We start from the raw sequence: 9,337 nt of genomic DNA on the forward strand, positions 1-9,337 counted from the left end.
GTCTAACCCATTTAATACTGATCGAATTCTATAAATCAAATTGAAATGTCATCACTAATCAGAGTGACTCGACATTGAATCAACTATGCTGAGATGTTAGGGTGTTAACATTACAACTTAATCGACAAAATTTGGTGAACACTAATAGGACTAGATAAACATTAGCCTTATAGTTACTTAATGATTGCTCAGTGTAAATACTGCAGACCTATGGAAGGTCAGACGAAGCCTGAATAACTCATTGATAACATCTCAAACTGGGAAACTTGGTAAAACAAAACTGAATTCTGCAGAAAGCACCATGTGTCCTACGAGTGCAAGTATACCTTGCTCAGGAGTACCTAATAGCATGAAATCAAGGTCCACGGTGTTGTGAGGACTATCTTCAACCATCAAACAAAAAAATATAATTGTTCAATAATGGTTATAAAAATAGTGATAAAACTACATACTCAGTATTACTGATAACTGAACAGTTGGTCTTCAGTCAGATTTCAATAATTTGTTTTATTTAACGTTATTTGATGATGAATATAAAGTACGTTGGAATACATTAGGATTAACCTTAAATTTGGATATGATTAAAACATGATTTCGTATCTAAATATTCTGACTTCCATCCTGCATGCCCTCGAGCGTGTTCATTTCCCGATTTCGGACAAAAGTTCGTAACTTATGCGTAATGATATCAGATCAAAACAACAATTATTCAGACAATTAAGTTGTTCTACACTGATGAATAATTTTTGCTTTCAATGTCATCTATGATTCCTCATAGAATTCTCAACAAAATTCAGTGTAATTTAGGTCCTGGGTAAGAATCTCACGAGGCGGGATCGTGGATGCGCACTGCCGAGGAGTCCCACAATAGGAGGAAACGCGCGTCCTGGATTCCACTGCTAGCCAATATCCATCTTTGCTTTTTTTTCTGTTTTTCTCTAATCAATTATTCTTTTTCAGTCTACATGAGTTTGTTATCTTAATCACATTTGTTTTATTGCTTATTTTTATGATTGAATTATGATTATTATCCCTATTGACTTTATTATCCTAATGAATCAGACAACATTTCTCCTTGTACTTTATCTGAACGAAGTAATAGTTATTATCTATATTGTAAATGTTATTTCCTGAACTGTAAACATACATTTCAGCCTTATTACTTACTTACTTAAGTCTATTACTCCCAATGGAGCATAGGCCGCCGAGCAGCATTCTCCAACCCACTCTGTCCTGGGCCTTCTTTTCTAGTTCTATCCAGTTTTTGTTCATTCTCCTCATGCCTGTCTCTATTTTTCGGCATAATGTGTTCTTTGGTCTTCCTCTTCTCCTTTGGCTTCTCGGCTCTCTGAGCTAAGATAATGTGTAGTATATTTCAGTTTAATGCTTGATTTAAAATGTAGGTGATATTGAAACTTGTGATTTGTTTCTTTGATTATAATAATAATTAAAAATGTAATGTATATATTACTAATAATAGGGTTACTCATTTTATGTGACTTCACCCCATTGCACAAGCAACTAGCTATCAAGATTCAGTAGCTGAGTGGGTAACGTGATGGCGTTTGAAGCAAAAGGTACTGAGTTTGAGTCACAGAGTGAACATCAACTCTGAGATGAAGGTACATCAAGCTGATGAGTCCCGAATAGGACGAAACGTGCGTCCTAGAATTCACTGCTAGCCACTATCTATCTTTGCTTAAAAAATAGTTAAATATCATTTTAAATACATTGGCTTAAGATGATTCCATGATATTTTGCTAAATTCCTTGTATAAAATGAAGAATTTACAATTTGTCATTCGCTTATAGGTTCACGAAGCTACTTCATTTTTCAATAGTTAGGGTGAAAGTAATCTCATTGAATTCAGAAAGGTCATAAACGTTTTACTTAGAAAGCTATTTGTATCATTGTGGTATAAAAGTATAGCTTGTTATAAAAGTTGGAACGATTGCATCAGTCAGATACTATACAAATTAATGTAATACTAAAACCATGAACCAATCAATGTTAGACCATAATTGAAAACCTGGAAGCACTAAGAGATCATTTTGTCCTAGTATGGAGCTCCTTAGTGGTGGGCATCCTCGATCTCGTACGCGAGAATTCGATTTACGAACTTCGGTCTTGTGGGAGAAAGCCTAACCTGTGGACCACTCAGCAGACGTTCAACAGTTTTAGTGTGTAACTTAAATCAATCCACGGTAATGTAGTTTCAGTGCTTTACGCACTATCAAATGATCACAATCCTCAGCATATTTGAAGTTGGCAGATCGAATGAAATGATGTTATTCCCAGAAGAACTAATCGTTTGATGAAGATTGAATACTGAAGATGTTAATAGTGGCGACTGATTTTAGTCACTAAAAACAGCCATATACTTGTGCAAACGTGATGTTTAATCCGAGATTTATTGGTAAGTGGTTTTAGAAAGTTGCTCAGAGGCTCATTGTATGCAAAACAATTGCTTTACGATTCACTCGTTAGTGTACTCGTTGTAGGATTGGAGAAGTTAGCAATAAACTATTCTGATCCCAACTGACCACATGTAAGGTTGAGAACGTCCCATTGATTTATCACTCAATGGTAACTAATATCATGTTTGTCTAAACCTTAGTTACAAACGAGCACTGAATGTCATTTCCTCAGAGATTATATTTAAGCTTTGTTATTGTGCATCAATCAACACGAAGTTCAAGTCTATGGTTACCTCCCTTTTCCTCCAACACCTGAATTCAAAAGAAAGTGTGTGATGTCAAATCATTTAGGCCAGTGACTCCAATGTAACCTGACAGATAGAATTTAAAACAGCACTAGGGACTAGACGAGCACGAAGTTAATTACCACCCAGTGAGCAATCATTATAAAACAAACTCTTGTTGTTTATAATCAAAAGTAAAATAAATGACGTATCCAGATAAACTCTGTTAATATCAACAGTTCAATCATGTCATTTACCGAAAACTAAAATCCAATCAGAAATTCTTTATAAGAAGAAAACAGAGTAGAGTTAAATATGAAATAAGGTTGTCAGTAAAAGTGTTTAATACCTATAGCTTTGTGTTGATGTGATATGGTTGCTAACCAGAACAAACAGATGAGCTGAATATATCTCACTTTAATATATAAGTCTTATTTCACCAAGTTTATCCTGATAGTTTCTATGTACGAGTCTAAGTGTTGCTGGATACATTTTTCAGAGCCCAATGTAGAAGTATAAATACTTTTTTTCCCATTTCGATGTTATACTCACTAACTAAAACAACAAAGAGATGGAGCTCTGTTTAACTAAACTGCCTATTCGTTTTAAATGACTGTTGAGCTTATGTTAGTCCATAATAAAGGCGTGAATTTCTAGTTAAACTGTTTAATCAGAGAAACACATTTTCACTTCTTTTATGATGACAAAAATATGTTTCTAAAACCAAATGGTACATGAGCTGTTGTGGAGTGGGTTACTTATATCCACATAAGTAGTATATGACCATGGTCAGGCAGAGAATGTATTTCACTAGAACATCGATAAGGAAAGAATGGGAACGGAACGCAATTGGTATGAAAATGCATGAACAATGAATTCAGAGACGATGAGTTGATATTTGCGGAACGATTGGTCAAGATTGAGATAATTGATTAATAGTTTGCAAATTAACTGTTTACTGTATGTAAATTCATTTAGTATTGTTTGTTTGAATCTTACCATTGATGTTTTTAGGACTGCAACTGGTCAGTTCCTAATTGGTATATGTGCATACTGTGCGTATTGTCTTGATATTGCCTTAATTCACAAGCATTATAAGCAAAGATGGATAGTGATTAGCAGTGGAATCCAGGACGGGTCTTTCGTCCTATTTGGGACTCCTATTCGGGACTCGTCAGATGGATGTACCTGCATCTCACAGTTGATGTTCACTCTGTGAATCGAACCCAGTACCCTCGCTTCAAAAGCCATCACGTTATCCACTCGGCCACTGAGTCCTGATAGCCACTTACTTGTGCGATGGGGTGAAGTTTGAATTCACTTAGTATTGTTTTCTTGAATCTTCCCATCGACGTTTAGGACTGCAACTGGTCAGTCTCTCCAGCTGACGAGTCCCAAATAGGTCGAAACTCGCGTCCTGGATTCCACTGTTAGCCACTATCCATCTTTGCTTACAATTGATTAATAGTTTGCAAATTAACTGTTTACTGTACGGTTGTCAGATTTTAGTAAGATATTCTATAAATTAATGCTCAGCTGCATTCGATTGTCCCCACCCATGTTCTGTTCACTACACTATCATCATAGAATATAAGACATATCATGTAAATGACAAAAATGCACAACAGTACCTTTTCAGGCCTTAAGATATGTGTATTATAATGTCAATGTTATTTATTATCTTGTATAAAGGATAACTAATGACTAGAAACTGATTTGATCTGATTTTTTACTTATATTAGAGATCATCCTTCAATTTATTGATTAATAAATCTATCTTAAGGTAAGGTTACATTAATAGATATGAGTCTTTATTAAATAGAGCTTATTTTTAATGTGGAATATGCATAAAAAGGGAATGTAGAATAGAATATAAAAATCTCTAATTAGTTTCTATGCTTATTTCAATGTTTATTTAGGAATTTTTAGAAGAGATGAGGCATCTAAACAATTTTCACAAAAACAGTATGATACATTCGGCAATGAGTTATACAAAGGACTTTAAAACTGATCGATCACTAAGTGGTGATCAACGTCATATTGTAGTGAACAGAACACCGGTTGGGGACAATCGAATGTATGTAATCACAAATTATAGACTATCTCACTAAATTCTGATAACCATACAACAAACAGTTAATTTGTAAAATAACAACTAATTGTCTCAATCTTCACTGTTCCTTCAGTAAATATCAGTTCATCTTCTCTAATTCCATTGTTCACGCATTTTCGTAACAATCGCGCTTCATTTCAGTTCTTTCTATATCGGTCTTCTGCCAAAATACATTCTATATCTGATCATCACCATATACTCTTTATATGGATATAAGTAAACCACACCACAATATGTGTCAGATCTTTCTGAGTTTCCGGTTGATTAACTCCAACCTTCATCTTATACAAAGGACTACAATATAATGAAAAAACGGTTCTTTTGATAAATTACTCAATATTTGTCACATGTACTGAATAAACTATAGTTAGGTTGTGGAATATTTTCAGCTTTTTTAGAGATATGAGTAAACGTTTCAGCTGATTTCAATTAGTATTCATGGTAAAATAGGAAGTTTAAGCAGGACGTTTAAAGTTTTCAAGTTATTCTATGTAAAGTATATGGTTTAACGGCGAATATTTACTGCATTTTTTCCTTTGAAAACATTGAAGATACCAGTCAAATGTAACAAACTCTTCTATTAAAGATTTACTGTAGGAAACGTTCTCTGACAATAGAAATTTACAGGTCTCATCCAAGTTAAGTAGAATTATCAGAAGGGGTTTTGTGGATATTATAGTAATTTTAATAGTGAAGATCATGAATATCCACATAATCCCTTCTGATAATAATCAACATATGCTCACCATTGACTGGTTTCATGAGATATTTCCTGGAGTTCTAGTGAGAAGCAGTGACCAATCGAATTCAATCAGATCTGTTGTGAGATAGTAACTCATTGAACACAATGGTGGATGTGTCGCTCAATTTCGTGGATTGGTTGAAGTTAGATATTAACACCGTCGGATACCGGATCTGTGGTTTAGTGGTTAAGTACTCACGCACGAAACTGATAGATCCTTGGTTCGAATCTCGTGTAGGTGGGATCGTAGATATGCACTGCTGAGGAGTCTCATACTATGGCGAAACGGCCGTTCAGTGCTTTCAGGTTTTCCATGGTGGTTTGGATTCCATTGTCTCATGATCTCAACTATTAAAATGTAAAATCAGTTGGATCTGAGTTACTGTGAAGAAATTCAATGATTTTTTTCGTAAGACAAAGAAAATGTCAAATTGATGTAACACGTTCTACATACTTATGTTTATTTTTGATTATCAACATATACTTCTTTAAAAAGTCAATATTCTGTAGTCAGGTATCTAGTTGATGTGTTCCTTGTGTTCAATTCATGTTTTCATATAAAACCGATATGATAATTTGATAACTAAATGACTTACGGTTAAGATTTAAACCGAATAGACAAGTTTATTTTAATAATAATGTTACAGAATGTAAAATATGTTTAGAAATTATTGAATAATTATTTTTTGTAAGCGTTTTTTAGCGAGTTAGTTTTCTACGGGATGGGGTTACTATCCCCATACCCGACCCTCCTCCCTTATCCGGGCTTGGAACCGATAGTAGCCCCCTGAGGGGCAACATGATGCTGTGAATAAAGTTTATATTATTGAATAGCACAGATGACTAAGCCACGAGCACACCAAGCTAATTCAACCCGAAAAGTTAGTGCACGTGAGTGAGCGAATACAGAGACGAATTAAGAGTCAATTAAAGAATAAAACTCCGCCTGGAGCCCCTCTGGGGTTACTGCCGATCTCAAGCCCAGATAAAGGAGGAGGGTTGAGTTTGGGGTTGGCGAACCCATCCCGTAGAAAAATAACTTGCCAAAAAAACGCTAACCAGAAAAATTTATTCAAACTATTTCAACTCTGTCCTGGGAGTCAGAGGGTCTTCACTTAGAAGAGTTATGACACCTCATGATGAAAGCCGAGTCCTTTCGGAAGTCACGAGGCTGATGTCCCTTCTGACAATCAGAGCAGCCATTACTTTAGGTACATGGAATGTTCGTAGAATGTGAGAGAGCGGAAGAGTCATCTAAAATACTGCAGAAATGAAAAGATATAACCTGGAGTTGTCTGGGATCATTGAAACACATTAGATGCAGGTTAGACAACAATGATTAGCTTCAGGTGAGCTTCTGTTATACTCTGGCCATGAAGAAGAGAATGCTCCACATACAAAAGTCATTGCACCGATGCTGTCCAAACAAGCACAAAATGCACTTATAGGATGAGAATCTCATGGACCAAGGATCATCAAAGCCTCCTTCAAAACAAAGAAAGAGGACATTACAATGATCGTCATCCAGTGCTATGCGCCTACCAACGACTACGATGAAGGCTTTAAAGACCAATTCTACGGTAGGCTTCAGTCGATCGTCGAGAAGCGCCCAACAAAGGACCTGACCATTCTGATGGAAGATTTAAATACCAACGTTGGAATGGACAACATTGGATATGAAGACGTCATTGGACGACATGGACTGGGAGAAAGGAACAAAAATAGTGACTCAATATTTCTAGTCAGACATAAATAAACTACAGATACATAATGAATAGAACAAGCAAAACATACAGATACGTTTATATAAAAATAATCAAGTTTAATATATGAATGATTAACTAGGTCAAAATGTGACTCAGGACTAACGAATAAATTGATCTGTCTGGAAGATAGAATAACCCATGTGGACTTGACATAAAACTAGATCGTATTCGCTATCTCCAAAAGCAGATGGAAAGGAAAATTAATTTTGTGATTGATTTAAAGGATTTTGTTGTTGTTGAAAAAAGGTGTATTTAAGTGTGGTCAACACTTACAAACAATTAATAATAACAGACCTAAAATAGATAAACACTGATTACAACTACATACAGTAAACAGTTAATTTGCAAACTATTAATCAATTGTAAGCAAAGATGGATAGTGGCTAACAGTGGAATCCAGGACGCGAGTTTCGACCTATTTGGGACTCGTCAGCTGGAGAGACTGACCAGTTGCAGTCCTAAACGTCGATGGGAAGATTCAAACAAACAATACCAAGTGAACTTAAACTTCACCCCATCGCACAAGTAAGTGGCTATCAGGACTCAGTGGCCGAGTGGATAACGTGATGGCGTTTGAAGCGAGGGTACTGGGTTCGATTCACAGAGTGAACATCAACTGTAAGATGCAAGTACATCCATCTGACGAGTCCCAAATAAGACGAAACGCGCGTCCTGGATTCCACTGCTAGCCATTATCCATCTCTGCTTACCATGCTTGTGAACTTAGGCTATATTGAGGCAATACACACAGTATGCACATATACCAATTAGAGACTGACCAGTTGCAGTCCTAACACATCGATGGGAAGATTCAAACAAACAATACCAAGTGAGCTTAATTATATACACAGTTGGGAAAAATAGGCGTCATCGCCCTAGAGATTTTAACAGGTGCCTAATTTCATTTAATGTCAAAGTGTTCACGTAAAGTTCTACACTTTATGGTGAAATAACTACCTAGTGTACGTCACAGTATAGTTTGTCTAGCTTCTAAATAGATCCAAAATATAGTTCATTTCTTGAGAAGTACTTGTTTTAATATCCAATTTAATGAATCACAATGTCATTTTTGATGTAGGTTTGTTCTCTGAGCTGGATGGTATGGTCGGGGAGCTTTCATCATCCTTCTGAACTAAATCATCAGCACAAACTTCGGGTAGAAGTGAAGTGTTTGAATCTCTATATATCTCTACATATCTCTACATATATCTCTACATATATATCTCTACAAAATCACCCACCTGAGCTACAAATCTTCTCTACAATGTGATTATTTGTGTAATGTAAAAAGATTCAAAATACATTGTTTTAGAGTTTAGACAGAAATAATAAATTGATATCTGTATTGGTTGTCCTTAGTTAACTATAGAAATAACTCTTTGAGAATTTCTAAGCTTCACCAGCCAAAGGTGTTAAAGTATTATCTATATCAGTCAGTAGTTCTAGGTTTGGATCTACGATTCTATAATGTAGATGGCGTCGAGTCTCGATTGACTATGATCACCACTACAAAAAGATTACGCTCCAGAAAACGACTTGATTCATTCGCTAGCTTGTAAAACAGAAGGCTGTAACTGGTCCAGATAAAGTATATTTATTGGCGGTCTCGTGGTATCGAATGAATACCGAAATGTGCCAAAGAGTACAGGCAAAAATAGCAGAGCGTAAGAAAGTTCGAACGGACAAGATGGGCAACGGAACGAAAAGTGCTTTTAATACAGTTAAACAAAACGAGTACAGTAAAGCAATCACTGGTACAATTGGTTATGATAATAATTGTTTCCATTATACCAATCGCGTTCTCGTCGAGAAAAACAGTTCACTACAATATATTCAGTTAAAAGTTAAAATTAATCATACATCGAGTTAACTTATTACCTACTTACTTACTTTCTTACACCTATTACCCACAAGGCTTCTCTAACTAACTCTGTTCTCACCTTTCCTTACCAGTTCTTTCCAAGTGCTATTCATAATTTTCATGTCGGCTTCCAATTTTCAAACCAATGTGTTCC

General features: G+C 35.6%; 1 non-coding gene across 1 annotated transcript; it reads right to left on the reverse strand.

Annotated features, from left to right (window-relative positions):
- Positions 1–3,909: 3,909 nt before the first annotated feature.
- On the reverse strand, positions 3,910–3,975 carry Smp_tRNA_00352_Gln_TTG.1.1. The gene has a single exon. It is a non-coding gene (tRNA).
- Between the last annotated feature and the right edge of the window lie 5,362 nt (positions 3,976–9,337).

The sequence above is a fragment of the Schistosoma mansoni genome, chromosome 4 (assembly GCF_000237925.1).
Source record: "Schistosoma mansoni strain Puerto Rico chromosome 4, complete genome".
Taxonomy (NCBI): domain Eukaryota; kingdom Metazoa; phylum Platyhelminthes; class Trematoda; order Strigeidida; family Schistosomatidae; genus Schistosoma; species Schistosoma mansoni.